The following is a 16,522-nucleotide window of genomic DNA, read 5'->3' as shown; positions in this document are numbered from 1 at the left end:
ATGTTACAGAAAGGAATGTAAGTCACAAGAAGACTCCATCCAGTTTAAGGTCTCTATTTCAGAAAGTGGTAAAAATTGCATTTGAATCAGAGCTTCTGTTCCTGAACACTTTGCTATATTGCCTCCATTTGGACTTCCTGAATATAATAAATATTAAATGGAGCCTGGCATTAGAAGCAGAGAAATGGATGCACAACAGTAGGAAGAGAGCTTGATTTCCAGCCAAACATTGAGGCCAGCCAGGAAAATTAATAAATCGGATTACAGTTTGGGCAGACACCAAATCCAAGGCTTAGTTGACCCAGGAATTCATGATGGAACAAGACGTTAGAAGCACATGGTAAGATATGGACAGATTATGAGAGCAGGTTGTTTTGGTCTTTTATGTCACACTTCATCCACTTTAATTTTCTTAGTCCTGTAATTTCCATTTTTTTGAACATTAAACAATTTGTGGGAATCCTCCCTAACTCATTTTATGAGGCCAACATCATCCTCATACCAAAGCCTGGCAGAGACACAACAACAAAAGAGAATTTTAGACCAATATCCCTGATGAACATCGATGCAAAAATCCTCAATAAAATACTGGCAAACTGAATCCAGCAGCACATCAAAAAGCTTATCCACCATGATCAAGTGGGCTTCATCCCTGGGATGCAGGGATGGTTCAACATAGGCAAATCAATAAATGTAATCCAGCATATAAACAGAACCAAAGACAAAAACCTCATGACTATCTCAATAGATGCAGAAAAGGCCATTGACAAAATTCAACAGCCCTTCATACTAAAATTCTCAATAAATTCGATATTGATGGAATGTAACTAAAAATAATAAGAGCTATTTATGACAAACCCACAGCCAATATCATACTGAATGAGCAAAAACTGGAAGCATTCCCTTTGAAAACTGGCACAAGACAGGGACGCCCTGTCTCACCTCTCCTATTCAACATAGTGTTGGAAGTTCCGGCTAGGGCAATCAGGCAAGAGAAAGAAATAAAGGGTATTCAGTTAGGAAAAGAAGAAGTCAAATTGTCCCTCTTTGCAGATGACATGATTGTATATTTAGAAAACCCCATCATCTCAGTCCAAAATCTTTAAGCTGATAAGCAACTTCATCAAAGTCTCAGGATACAAAATCAATGTGCAAAAATCATAAGCATTCTTACACAACAGTAACAAACAAACAGAGAACCAAATCATGAATGAACTTCCATTCACAATTGCTTCAAAGAGAATAAAATACCTAGGAATGCAACTTACAAGGGATGTAAAGGACCTCTTCAAGGAGAACTACAAGAACCACTGCTCGGTGAAATAAAAGAGGACACAAACAAATGGAAGAACATTCCATGCTCATGGATAGGAAGAATCAATATTGTGAAAATGGCCATACTGCCCAAGATAATCTATAGATTCAATGCCATTCCCATTAAGCTACCAATGACTTTCTTCACAGAATTGGAAAAAACTGCTTTGAAGTTCATCTGGAACCAAAAAAGACCCTGCATTGCCAAGACAATCCTAAGTCAAAAGAACAAAGCTGGAGGCATCACGCTACCTGACTTCAAACTGTACTACAAGGCTACAGTAACCAAAACAGCATGGTACTGGTACCAAAACAGAGATATAGACCAATGGAACACAACAGAGCCCTCAGAAATAATACCACACATCTACATCCATCTGATCTTTGACAAACCGGACAAAAACAAGAAATGGGGAAAGGATTCCCTATTTAATATATGGTGCTGGGAAAATTGACTAGCCGTAAGTAGAAAGCTGAAACTGGATCCTTTCCTTACTCCTTATATGAAAATTAATTCAAGATGGATTAGAGACTTAAATGTTAGACCTAATACCATAAAAACCCCAGAAGAAAACCTAGGGAATACCATTCAGGACATAGACATGGGCAAGGACTTCATGTCTAAAACACCAAAAGCAACAGCAACAAAAGCCATAATTGACAAATGGGATCTAATTAAACTAAGGAGGTTCTGCACAGCAAAAGAAACTACCATCAGACTGAACAGGCAACCTACAGAAACTTTTTGCAATCTACTCATCTGACAAAGGGCTAATATCCAGAACCTACAAAGAACTCAAACAAATTTACAAGAAAAAAACAAACAACCCCATCAAAAAGTGGGCAAAGGATGTGAACAGACAGTTCTCAAAAGAAGACATTCATACAGCCAACAGACACATGAAAAAATGCTCGTCATCACTGGCCATCAGAGAAATGCAAATCAAAACCACAATGAGATACCATCTCACACCAGTTAGAATGGCAATCATTAAAAAGTCAGGAAACAACAGGTGCTGGAGAGAATGTGGAGAAATAGGAACACTTTTACACTGTTGGTGGGATTGTAAACTGGTTCAACCATTGTGGAAAACAGTATGGTGATTCCTCAAGGATCTAGAACTAGAAGTACCATATGACCCAGCCATCCCATTACTGGGTATATACCCAAAGGATTATAAATCATGCTGCTATAAAGACACATGCACATGTATGTTTACTGCGGCACTATTCACAATAGCAAAGACTTGGAATCAACACAAATGTCCATCAGTGACAGACTGGATTAAGAAAATGTGGCACATATACACCATGGAATACTATGTAGCCATAAAAGGGATGAGTTCATGTCCTTTGTAGGGACATGGACGCAGCTGGAAACCATCATTCTCAGCAAACTATCTCAAGAACAGAAAACCAAACACTGCATGTTCTCACTCATAGGCGGGAATTGAACAATGAGATCACTTGGACTCTGGAAGGGGAACATCACACACCGGGGCCTATTATGGGGAGAGAGGAGGGGAGAGGGATGGCATTGGGAGTTATACCTGATGTAAATGACTAGTTGATGGGTGCAGCACACCAACATGGCACCAGTATACATATGTAACAAACCTGCACATTGTGCACATGTACCCTAGAACTTAAAGTATAATTTAAAAAATTAAAATGAATGTATGTAAAATTATAAAAAAAATTTGTGGATTATCAAATATTAGTATTTACATTTTAGTTCCTGATCTGTTGGTTGATTAAATATATATAACAAAACACTACTAAAATGAGAGTAATTATTTTTCTATGCACTTGTATTTTGTACTTTCTAGGAGCATGTGTGTAATTTTAAAAAGTAAAAAAAAAATATTGAAGCCATGTTCTTTACTTAATTGGCATGCCATTGTGAATCTGGATTGTTGAACCATTGGATGCAATTGGACGGCCACAGAAATGTAATCTAAAGAGTTGACTTTAAGCTGCATTAGGGTAACTACCACTCATTAAGTTCTCATTTGTTATCTGCTTGTATATTAATTAGCGCAGGTTTTCTCACCCTTGGCACTGTTGATATTCTGGGTAAGATAATTCTTTGCTGTGGGGAAATGCATTTTAGGATGTTTAGCAGCATCCTGGTTTCTATCTACTAGATGCCAGGAGCAAGCCTTTATAAGAGTGAGGTGCTTAGGGCACAGAATTTAATGTGCTCTTGGATTGTACCTCACCTCACTGTGGTCCCATGTGACAGATAATGTCAAATGTTCCTTTAAGCGATAGAAAAATTCTACTCACTGAACCACTAAGTTAGAGGAATATGAATAGTTTTAGCAACTACATTACAAAATGTATAAATGAAGTCTATAATATAGAAGCTTATTTCTCATTCAAATAATAGTCCAAATATGTATCACTTGCCATGAGAGACTTTTTCCACGTGAACATTCAGAGATCCAGGTTATTTGTGCATTGTGTCTCCAACATATTCTGAGCCCCTTATTTTCTGCTGGTGGACAGGGAAAGAGACAAACGAAAGAGATGCTGTTCTGCTGGTCATTGGAAGGGCAAACACATGACTTGAAAGCTGTATCTCAGATGTATCAGACTTTGGCTCACCATTACCTCAGCTACAGCTCGGTCACGACTATTCCAAGGAGATCTGCAAAATGTAGTCTAGTTGCGTGCCCAGTATAAAGAAGAAACACATATTTAATGAACAGTTTGTGCACACATCCTAGAGAACATAGAAGCAACGTTTGTGTGAAGAAAGAAAGAAAGAACGGGACTGGGAAGAAATATGCCTCCTACAACTGGAAATGATTCAAAAGCATGTTGACAGAGAAATGAATAAATAAGTTGGAATGCATTCACACAGTTGAATATACAAAGCCATAAAAAAAAATGGCCTGTATCTAACCATGACATCAGGGATGAACCTTTGGAAGCATCAAGACAAACTAGCAAGTCCTGGAAGATCACACTATTATATCTAACTATAAAATTTAAAAACAATCCCAAAATTATGCAGTATACTCCTTAGGCACATGATAAAACTAGAGCAAGAAGCTGGTAAACACAGAATGCAGAATTGTAGTTATCTTTTTAAAAGGACACAAGCGGGGTGGGACAAGAGAATGGCACAACGGTAGATGCAAGTTATTGGAAATGGTCTTGTTTGAAGGCTAAGTGATGGCCTTAATGTTATGCTTCATATTATTTTCTTGGTAACTTAAGTATAATATTGTTTATGCATACATAATGCATTACAATAGAAAATATTAATACAAAAACATCAAAACAGAACAAACACATTAGTATTTAGTTAGTATGGAACATCATATATTGTTTGAGCATAAAAATAAAAAAAATTAAAAAGACTATTCACTGAAGAGTTCATTCATGTTGGGATGAAAAATCAAGAAATAATCTTTTGGAGCACAAATATAGAGAAATAGCATCAATTTACCAAGATCAATGTTGTTTGTCTATGGGCCAAGTAGTTGACAGACCCTTATTATATTCAAATACCCTCAATTTAGTTACCAAATTAGAATGTGGGCTTGGATGCTGTCTGAGCTGAGGACTTTCTTTCGCCTCTTCAGATCCCTGTTTGATGTGTTTTTTCATTTTCAGTTTGGAATCTATTGTGGATCATAGGTACTGATCACATTCTGGGGCCTCGTGGACAGAAAAAACGGTGCAAGAAATTCACTTAATCTTTCTTTTTCCTTTTCTCTTCTAATATCATAGGCATGCTTCTAGGGTTTCATTTAAAGTACAGCATCATAGAAATATCTCATAATTTAATTGGCAATGGATGAGTTATAAGACTGTGTTAATTACTTAATAGATGAGAGTATTTTAAAAGAGATTTCACATGAAGTCAAAAATACCCACTACATACCCATAAAAATGTAAAAAACCAGACCTTCTATTCCCTGTAACATTTAGTTATCATTTAGGTTTGAGTGTTCAAAGATATGCATATCGTTCAAGGATCCTTTTTTGGTAAAGGAACACATAAAATCTCAAGCAGATAAATTTGCATAGGGATGGTCATGACATTTTGACAAGTTTAGGGATGACACAGAAACTGTGATGCCTGACAGACGTTAGTGTCTGGTTCATTATTGTCATAGAAATTTTGTTTAAAAATATATTTGACAAGCTTTGTTATGTTTGATGCAATTGAAAAATATTGTTTGTGCAATTCCTTTGATGATTAACTGACTAGAGTTTTGATAATGCCATTGAAGAGAAAAACAAGGAAGCATCATTCCTAGAAACAGGTACCCAGCAGCACAGAAAATGATCCACATTTTTCAAATTTACCTTGAATATAGCTGTTGGATGAACATAAAATTTGAATAGTTGGAAGAAAAATGAGATATGGAGCCTAGCATTTATAATGAATTATCAAATGTGAGTAATTGCACTCAGTTGAACCAAAACACTTAGATTTTTGAAACTGACTCATCATTGTAATAACTTCCTTTTAAAAGCTGTTTTGTGCCTAATAATTTCATATATCATCAAAGTGCTTTGACACATAATCTCTGCTATTCGTTTCATTAGATAAGGAAGAAGTGAACTTTAAAGTAAAATTTTCCCTGAAAAAAAATCTATTTTTACATGATATAATGATTACCACACTATTTATTCTGACTGTCTGGATTCATGATCTGGCTCTACCTGGTAGCAGCTGTGTAATCACAAAGCAGTTTTTGGAGAAAAATTTGGTTCGCAGAAGGAAAATTTACCAAAGAGAAAGAGCATGAGATTATATGCAGGATGGAGGTTAGACAGAAAAGGAAAAATCTTGATTTCACGCTTGCTGATATGTTAGTTGTTCAGGGCTATGACCCAGAACCCAGGACCTGTGAACTTAAACTCAATTGGCATAATTCTTCCTATTTGGGATAACCATGGTATCTGATTTTATCACATCTGCAGGGGAACAATATTACCAGTACATACTATTGCCTCTCTCAAAGAATAAATGGCATTCATAAAACTATTGCCTTTTCCTAGAGTTATAATAAGAAAGGGGAGTACAAGAAGGCACTTGTTTGATGTGACTCTGTCTTTCGTTTTACGTCTTCTAAACTTCTTAATTTTGATTGATTTCCCCTCTATACCTAGTGTTTATTGGAACAACTACTTTCCATTAAGTAGGAAGAAAGACTTTTATATACTGGGATTTACAAACCCTTATTTTTTTTATTTTTTATTTTTTACCAGAAACACTAAGAGACAGGTAACAGCTGGCCATTAAAGAATAAAGTAATACATAAAAATTTCACCTGCATTGGTTGAATTTAAGACTTGGGCAATAGTAAACCAAGCTGTGAGTCATTTTGAATTTTCAGGGTCACATTATGCAGTTGTGTCAGGAGACTATTTACTGGTGAGCAGAGACCCCAAAAATGCAGGCCTTTTGAGCCTTCTAAAATTTGTGTTTATCATTCCATAGAATGTCAAAAGTTTTACTGCATGTGTTTCTATTTTGTTCAGTTTTGCATGTTTTTGAATGCATATAAATGAAATCATACCATAAATATTCTTTAAATATAGGCTCTTTAATTAATTATCTCTAAGATTTGACCATATTGTTCCATTTAGCCATTATTCACTGGTTCTCCTTCGACCTACTATTCAATTTTCTGGATATAATACAATTTATTTATCATTCTCCTGTTTATAGATATTTAAATGTGTCCATTTTTTCTTAATGCAAACAGCGCTACTTAAACACTGTCATAGTTTTCTCCTGGTTACATACAGGTGGCTGTTTCTAGTTATATACAGGTGTTGTGGTCTGATATATGACCCCAACACAAAACAAGAAATTTGTTTTACTTGGCAATCAAGTAAACCAAAAGTTTCACAAACGTCAGAAGTAATCCTTATTCAATGCAGTCTCATATTTTTATTCTATTGTATTGTATTTATACTCTATACCATGTTATTTTAGGTTGTTAACCTTCTGGTTACCCTCCAGGGTCACAACCATAACGCTAAGAACATAAAAGTTGAAGTTTATTTAACTTGACGAATGAATTCAATTGAAGGCTGGTTCACTTTTACACCCATTTATTTGAGATTCCTCTTTTACTGAATGTTGGGCATTAGAAGATTTCCTGCCAGATGGGCATCTTATAAGTATGCTGTATATATACAAATGTATATATACATATATACATTTTTGCACATACACACACACAGGATTATTTGTCAATTTCAGCAGGAGTTTAGTATCTAATCTGCAGTGTGGCTAGAAATGGAAGTCCTCGCTTTTTGGAATCTTAGGAAGTGAGACACATATTAGAATTTGTATTTCCAGAAGTACTAGATGACCTTGTTATGGAAAAATTTCCCATTAAAAACAAACAGATACTAGACAAAATATAAAAACACATAAAATTATAGCTACTGGTAGAGATTACAGATCTACCAAGGTGGCAAGAAATTAGAACACAATCCCACAGAGTAGCAAAGCCCAGGTTCTCAAGGAGAAGCTATCTGTGGACATTTGCTACTACTTCATCTGCCGTCAGTCATTTGCTCACTTAAAAGCAGCCGCTGAAAGGCTGAGAGCAATTCAAATGTAAACATATGGGTAAACAGAAATGGATATTGGCTATATAAGGCAATGATAAAAGAAGCATTTTGGCAATATATACATCACATGGCAATAATAGCACAAAAGGTGGGAGAAAAAATGAAATTAAAGTAATACAGTCCTTATGTTTTCTCAAAAGTGGTAATAGTATTAACATATATTAGATTTTAACAAGTCAGAAAACACATTGAAATCACGAGGACAACCCCAAATGGAGATTTAAAGAACGTAGAGCTTACATGCTAAGTAGGGAAATGGAATTAAGCAATAAAGGGTAGCTACCAAAAACTACATCAATTGTTACAGTTACTGGGAAAATAATATTTTTTTCCCTGAGAGCTTGGAAATGAATGAGAATACCTTCTATTACCATTTCTTTTCAACATTGTATTCAACATCATATTGCAGGTTCTAGCCAGTGCAATAAGGAAACAAAAGGTATAAAAATGAGAAGGAAGTAGAAACTCATTATTTGTAAGTGACACAACTGTGTATGTAAAATATGTAAATGAATCCACATATGAACTTAAAATTAATAAGTACATTTAGCAAGGTCAGGGATCAATATTATACTTCTATATATGAGCAATAAAGAAGTAAAATTATATTTAAAATTCATACCACTTACAAAAGCATAAAAATTGTACATAATATAAACCACTTAATGAATATCTTCCAAAATGACTAAAATTTAAAATACTGGCTAGGCATGGTGGCACACACCTGTAGTCCAAGCTACTTGGAAGCCTGAGGCAGGAATATCACTTCAGCCTGGGAGGTCGAGGCTGCCAGGAACCATGATCTCACCACTGTATTCCAGCCTGGGTGACAGAGCAAGACATTGTCTCTAAAAAAAAAAATAAACTAAAATAAAATAGGCTGGAAGGAGTGACTCATGCTTGTAATCCTAGCCCTTTGGGAGGCCAAGGCAGGCGGATCACCTGAGGTCAGGAGTTCGAGACCAGCCTGGCCAACCCATCTCTACTAAAAATACAAAAATTAGCTGGGCATGGTGGTGCATGCCTGTAATCCGAGCTACTCGGGAGGCTGAGGCAGGAGAATCGCTTGAACCTGGGAGGTGGAGATTGCAGTGAGCCAAGATCGCACCACTGCACTCCAGCCTGGGTGACAGAGTGAGACTCCGTCTAAAAGAAAAAAGAGTAATAAAAATAGAATGAAATAAACACTAACAATTGTAAGTGTTAAAGAGGATGTGGAGCAGTCAGAAGTCTTCTAGCCTGTGCAAACCCATTGTTAGTATGCAGGCAAAAGAGAAGCTTATAGGTGTTTGCCAAGTGTTTGCAGCAACATTATTTATAATATCCCCAAACTGAAAATAGCCTAAATATTCATCAATAGTAGATGACTGACAATAAACAAATTGTGGCATATTCCTAAAATGTAACACTAAATCACAATGAAAATGAACTCACTATGGCTACCTATAACAATGGTCATGAATCTCACTAAATTTTATTAAAATGAAGAATCCCAACACAGATAAATACAGATTTTATGATTTCATTTTATAAAAGTTAGCAAAACTGATCTATGTAGCTAGGAGTCAAGATAATTGTTAATATGGAGGAGGAAGGTCAGAGATAATAACTGAGTAAGGACATCAGAGCGACTTCTAAGGTCCTAGTAATACTTTATTTCTTAATCTAGGTGGATATGGGAAAAGCTAGAAATGAATTTTTATTAATAATCCTTATTTTTCACTCCTCTCTCTGAGCTCTTTGTCATATGACTTTAGAGTTTCTCTGATAAAGGCAGAATATATCTCCCTATATGACTTGCTTTAATTAATAGAATGAGGCAGAAATGAAGGTATGTCTGTTCAAAGCCTAGGCTTCAAAGGCCTTCATACATTTTTTAAATATTTCATTTTAAATGTCTGTGGGTACATAACAGATGTTTAAATATCTCATGAGGTACATGAGATATGTTGATAGAGGCAGGCAATGTATAATAATCACATCATGGGAAATGGGGTGTCCGTCTCCTTAAGCATTTATCCTTTGTGTTACAAAAATCTGCAATGCTTCATGCATCTGTGTGTCATCCTTGCGCAGAGGCTATGCTAATCTCTGTAACATTTCAATTTTAGTGTATGTGCTGCTGAGGTAAGCACCTGCATGCATTTCTATTTGCTTTTTAGCATTTCTGCAATACTATGAGTAGAACATGTCTGTGTTAAAATACAACAAAAGCAGGGTGGATGGGCTGTAGAGCAGAATATACCAGATGTCTTACTCTGGTTGTGTTGTTGTAACAAAATACTTTAGACTAGGTAATTTATAGAGCACAGAAATGTATTTTTCATGGAGGCTGGAACCCAAGATCAACGCACCAGCAGGTTCAGATCTAGTAAGGGCCTCATCTCTCTTTCCAAGTTGGTGCCTTGTTGCTGCATCCTTTGAAGAAGAGGAATGCTGTGTCCTCACCAAGTAGAAAAGGTGGAAGGGTTGGAAGGACAAAAGAGAGAGAGGCAAACTCCCTCCATTGTGTCCTTTCATACTGATATTAATCCACCCATGAGGGCAGAACCCTCATGACTGAATACCTCCCCAAAACCCATCCTCCCAACACTTGCATTGGGGATTATGTTTCTACCAGATGAAGTGTGGGGATACATTCAGACCATAACATCAAGTAAGCTGCCCCCATCAAATGCAGCCTATAGCAAGCCCCGTTGGTATTTGCAAATGCACAAGTAAGCAGCTAAACTGCAAACATAGGAGTAATGCCTGACATGTGGGTTCTGCTCTTGGTTGGATTTGGTAGGTTTTGTTTCGATGGGAAAGTTCTGTTTCATATGTTTTTCATTCTCTTCCACAGGCTAATAGGCTAGACCAGGTGTGTATTTCTCATGATGACGGCATCAGCTCATGTAGAACAGCATTTTACACAAGGTCTCTTGGATTCTTGCCTTGGAACTAGCTCTCCATAAGATCTGCTTTATTCCATTGGTCAAAACAAGTTAGTTAGATGCCCAAACCCCAAATCAAGGGGCAGAGAAATGTCCTCTTTTGTGGAAGAAAATGCAAAATCTCAAGGCAATAGCTTTAATCAGAGGGATTGTGAAATATTTGAGCCATTAACACAATGTATGACGCCTAGAAGGATGTCACACAGTGAATAAGTAATTACAGCATAATTCATTATTTACAATTGTATTAAGTATTATGAAGAAAAAATACTGCATGGTAAGCTCTACATGGAAAACTATATAGGAAACAAATATATGATTAAGCATTTCTATTTCAAGATTACAATCCTGGATAATTATAATATTGACTATCACATTTCCATAGTAAGAGGTATTTAATAATGCACATGATGTCTAGTCTGTATTTTGTTAAATGCTTAAAATTGACATTAAGAAACAAAACTAATAATATCCTGGTTATGTAAAAATCTCTGATTACTTTTCTATTTAATTTTGAGAGCTAAGGAAGCCAGAGTTTTCCTTCTTCTCCAATGATTTTGCACAAAACTTTTACACTGTTCATTACATACTGTGTGGTTTTACATCTTTAGGTTTGAGAAACACATATATTGCTTAGAGATTATGAGGGAGTGAGGTAGGGAATTATTAGGGGAAAAAATGCGCCACCACCCCAGCTAGTTTTTGTATTTTTAGTAGAGATGGTTTCACCATGTTTGCCAAACTGCTCTTGAACTCCTGACCTCAAATGATCTGTCCCTCCCAGAGTGCTGGGATTACAGGCCTGAGTCACCACGCCTGGCCCAATGTTTATATTTTTTTAAAACAGAGATGGGGTTTCACCACATTGACCAGGCTGGTCTCAAATTCCTAATCCCAAGTGATCCGCCCACCTCAGCCTCCCAAAGTGCTGGGATTACAGGCCTGAGCCAATGCACCCAGCCCTGAATGATTGTTTTGTCTGTACATTTCTCATGTCTTATATGGCATTGTAAGGGCAATCAGATCTTTTCATTCATGTGGTTTTGGACCTTTTCAGTAATGGTATTATTCTTTGTACTTAGAAGCTTGGCAGGCACTAGAACCCATCTCTCAAACAAAACAGGCCGAAGACATTAGGAATATAGTAGCTGCAACTTGCGGGAGGTTGCATGAAATATTAATCCTGCTTCTCTCAGAACAGCGTCCTGCAACGGAGCCAATGAAGCAATCACTAGCTCCACAAATAAGACACTGCAAAAATTAAAAAATACCTAAGATGTTTTTGTAGTCTGTGATAGCAACTATGCATGGTAGAAAGGCTAGTGCAAAACAGATACATACACTAATGGAACAGAATAGAGAGCCCAGAGATTAACCCATCATATATGGTCAACTAAATTTCAATAAGGGTACCAAGAATACACAGTGGGAAAATGACCGTCTCTTCAATAAATGATGTTGGGAAAACTGGGTATCCACGCACAAAAGAATGAAATTGGACCCCTGCTGTACACCACACCCAAAAATCAACTCAAAATGGATTAAAAACTAAAATGTCAGACTTGACACCATAAAACTCTTAGAAGGGAACATAGGGGAAAAGATCCTGGATATTGGATACAATGCCAAGCAAAAATAAACAAGTGCAACTATATCAAACTAAAATGCTTCTGCACAGTAAACAATCAATAAAATGAAAAGATAGGCCGGGCGCGGTGGCTCAAGCCTGTAATCCCAGCACTTTGGGAGGCCGAGACGGGCGGATCACGAGGTCGGGAGATCGAGACCATCCTGGCTAACACAGTGGAACCCCGTCTCTACTAAAAAAATACAAAAAAAAATAGCCGGACGAGGTGGCGGGTGCCTGTAGTCCCAGCTACTCGGGAGGCTGAGGCAGGAGAATGGCTCAAACCCGGGAGGCGGAGCTTGCAGTGAGCTGAGATGGCGCCACTGCACTCCAGCCTGGGCGACAGCACGAGACTCCCCCTCAAAAAAAAAAAAAAAAAAAAGAAAAGATAACCTATAGAATGGGAGAAAACATTTGCAAACCATATTATCTGGTAAGAGTTTAATATCCTAAGAGACTCATACAACTGAATAGCAGAAAAATCCACAAATAACCTGATTGAAAAAATGGGCAAAGGACGTAAATAGACATTTCTCCAAAGGAGACATACAAATGACCGACAGATATAGGAAAACATGCTTACCATCACTGATCATCAGGAAAATGCAAATCAAATCCACAATGAAGATGGCTCCTGTTTTTTAAAAAAGATAACTGTTGGTGATGATGTGGAAAAAAGGAAAACCTTGTATATTACTGGTGGGAATATAAATTGTTACAGCCATTATAGAAAATAGTACTCAGGTTTCTCAAAAAATTAAACGTAAAACTGCCATGTGGTCCAGCACTCCCATATTGGGTATATATCCAAAGGAACTGAAATCAGTATGCTGAAGAGATATTTGTACTCTCATGTTTATGGCGGCATTCTCAACAGCCAACATATGGAAACAACCTACATGTTGATTGATGAATGAATGAATGAAGAAATTGTGGTGTATACACACAATGGAGTATTATTCGGCCCCCCCAAAATGGAAATCCTCTCATTTGTGACAACATGGATGAACCCAGAGGACATTGTGTTAAGTGAAATAAGCCAGATACAGGTAGCACACACTGTATGATTTTACTTACATGTGAAATCTAAAATATGAAGCAGAGAGTAGCGTGGTGGTTGCCAGGTGCTGGGGGAAGCGGGAGATTGGGAAGTGATGGTTACAGGGTACAAAGTTTCATCATAGTGCCAATAGCTGACAATACTGTACTGTGTACCTAAAATTGCTAAGAGGGTAGATCTTCTGTTAAGTCCTCTTATCAAAACAACAACAATCATAATAAAGGGGGTGGCAGGAAACTTTGAGATGTGACAGGTTTGTTTATAACCTTGATGGTGGTGATGGTTTCAGGGATGTTTGTTTATCCCCAAACTGATGAAGATATATATGTTAAATATGTACCACTTTTTATATGTCAATCATACATCAATTAAGTGGTTTAAGAAAAACAATAACAATAACAAAGGTTTGTGGAATACACTAATCAGACAATATAAACATCATCAGGGAGTTGCAGAGGCAGCTTACCTGATTACTCGGCCTGATTTGGGGCCAGACACGGGGAAGCCAACTTTAGGAACAACCAAATGAGAATTCATTACAACTCATAGCACAAAGCTACCTCAAAGGAATCCAGTAGATACGCCGAAATTACACATTACATGAAAAAAAAAGAAAAAACTATTGCAATTCTGAAGAAAACTTCTGAAGTCAGATTGTGTGTATGTGCCCATTTGTGTGCATCTTTTATTTTTTCAGATATTTTCTTGCAAAATTAACAAATTTTTCCTTTCATATTTTCCCATCATTCCACAGTTCCATTTCTTTTACCAAGTCCTAAGTAGCCTTTTACTCCCCTGTCCACCAGTAAACATTGGTTTGGCAAAGCCAAGAGATTATCTAATTTTCATCCAAAAACGATGGTGACCCTTTGCTGGTGATTTGCATTTCCTGCCTAGAAATCTAAACAATTTTTGTTTTCAAAGTTAAAAAATTTAACTAGAACATAGCTTACAGTTAATGTTTCTCTATGAATCTATCACTAATTATCTATAATGTTGTTATCTCATATCTTTTGGCTATTCTATCTTTAACAGGTTTTTTCATTGGTGGGTTCTCTACTTCAGGAACATCAATTGTTTTTAAGTTGATCACTTTTTGACTGTCCTCCATTATTGATTATATTGTCTCTTATTGCTTTGTCTTTTATTCTCTGCACTCATCATGACTAAATGAAGCCTTTATATCAGAATTTTAGTTTAGCTAAGTATTTCAATCATTGCTATTTTAATTAGATTATCTGTCAGTTCCATGGTGGTGGTGTTTTAGCTCTCAGTTTCTTTTGCTTTGCAGTCTTTCTTCTCGTTTCATTGTTTAATAATCTTTGATTTCCTTTAAAAACATATATGTTATTTCATTCCTTAGCAACATGGTGCAGTTGCATAAAATTGTCTTCCTTTCCTTGCCTTCTGTTTTCTTAAGTTATGATTAAGTTCTTCACTTGTCATTTTTGTGTTCAGTTTTATTCATTCAATATTGATTTACTGAGTGCCTACTATGTGTCAGGCACTATTCTTAATACTAAGGAAAGGCCTGTTAGGGAAACCACATTCTTGCCCTCATGGATATTACATTTCAGATACAGAAGTCAGACAACAAATAATAGATCTATAATAAAACATCAAGATAGTCTATACTGGGGGATTGTGAGCTCCTGGCCTAACTCTCAATTCCTCCATTGCCACTATCATGAAAAAGCAGCCATAGACAATAGGTAAACTAATATGTGTTACTGTGTTCCCATAAAACTTTGCTGACACCTGCTTTCAGGCAGCTATTTGCATTTATCAATGTTATTCTCATCCTCTTTCTGGTATTGTTTTCTGAGGTCATTCCACTTACTGATATTATGACAATCAGGTATAAGGTTCTGGGTGGGCCAGTAGAGAAAAAAGAGGATGATGACCATCCCCAAGGACATGCGTTGAGCCCTTTCCTTCACTTACAATTACTTTAAGACAAAGGAGAAGGGGTCATTTTGTTCTCTTCTGGCCGCTACCCATTTCTGGTTGTCTGTATGAAAGAACGGAAAGGTTGGAATCTGATACTGGCTTCATCCTGCAACTATCCAGGCCTGCTACTGGGGTGACTACCAACTAATGGGGCACCCAGAGAATGAGAAAACATGGACATCCACCAATGAAGTTCCCTAAAGGAGTAAGAGGTCAAGTTGTAATGGCACCTGCTGCTTAGTATTTTCTTCTACTGCCTGATTTCTTTTATGCCCGTGGTAGACTTAAACATTTAAGTGTCAGCTTATTTTCCTAGGACACTAAAATACTTTAAAAACACATTTTAATTCTTATTACCAGCCTCAACATCATAGTGAGATCTTGTCTCTACTAAAAGTAAAAACAAACGAACAAATACAAGATAGCCAGGCATGGTGTTGCATGCCTGTAGTCCCAGCTACTTAAAGCAGAGACGGGAGGCTCATTTGAGCCCAGGAGTTTAGTTTACAGTGAGCTATGATTGTGCCACTGCACTCCATGCTGGACAACAGAATGAGACTCTTTCTTAAAAAAAAAAACCCTCTAATTTAAAACAAAACAAAACAAAACAGTTTTTATTCATTGCAGAAACAAATGCAAATAGGCAAAGAGCATAAATATGATCCTGAATCCCCTCTCCCAATATGACGAATGTTAACATTTCTAGACATATCTTCCAAATATAAACCTATATAAAACTAACATATGTGAATGCGTTATATACTAAAACATTAAACTCATATTGAATATGTAGCACTTTGCAGCCTTCCATAAGTAACACATGACAGCAATAACAAATGTAACAGAATATAAAATACTCTCAAATTGGCCTGATTTATAACCTGCTTTTTCATTTACTATCATGAAACCTTTTCTAAGTCTCTAAATTATTTTGGTTTTTTTTTGGCAATGGTTGTATAGTATTCCACTGCACAAATGTACCATAACTCATTTAAATAATCTCTCCTTGTTTGGGAATTTAAT

General features: G+C 36.6%; 1 long non-coding RNA gene and 1 other non-coding gene across 6 annotated transcripts in view; both read right to left on the bottom strand.

Annotated features, from left to right (window-relative positions):
• Positions 1–16,522, bottom strand: part of LOC139358593 (uncharacterized) — a 37,238-nt gene that overhangs the window by 4,394 nt on the left and 16,322 nt on the right. For 2 of the 5 annotated variants that reach the window (XR_011613775.1, XR_011613776.1), the window contains exons 8-10: positions 14,016–14,105; positions 13,073–13,123; positions 8,654–8,777 (exon numbers count right to left, since the gene is read on the bottom strand). This is a non-coding gene — a long non-coding RNA (uncharacterized lncRNA). Of the gene's footprint in view, positions 1–3,270; positions 3,815–8,653; positions 8,778–11,784; positions 12,114–13,072; positions 13,124–14,015; positions 14,106–16,522 lie in introns of those variants that run through there. The other 3 variants (XR_011613777.1, XR_011613778.1, XR_011613779.1) reach the window with 3 other exon arrangements.
• On the bottom strand, positions 9,961–10,064 carry LOC139358975 (U6 spliceosomal RNA). Its single transcript, XR_011614476.1, has one exon. It is a non-coding gene; the product is annotated as a U6 spliceosomal RNA (small nuclear RNA).

Source organism: Macaca nemestrina, chromosome 15 (genome assembly GCF_043159975.1).
Source record: "Macaca nemestrina isolate mMacNem1 chromosome 15, mMacNem.hap1, whole genome shotgun sequence".
NCBI lineage: Eukaryota > Metazoa > Chordata > Mammalia > Primates > Cercopithecidae > Macaca > Macaca nemestrina.
This window is presented reverse-complemented; position numbering and strand designations above follow the sequence as displayed.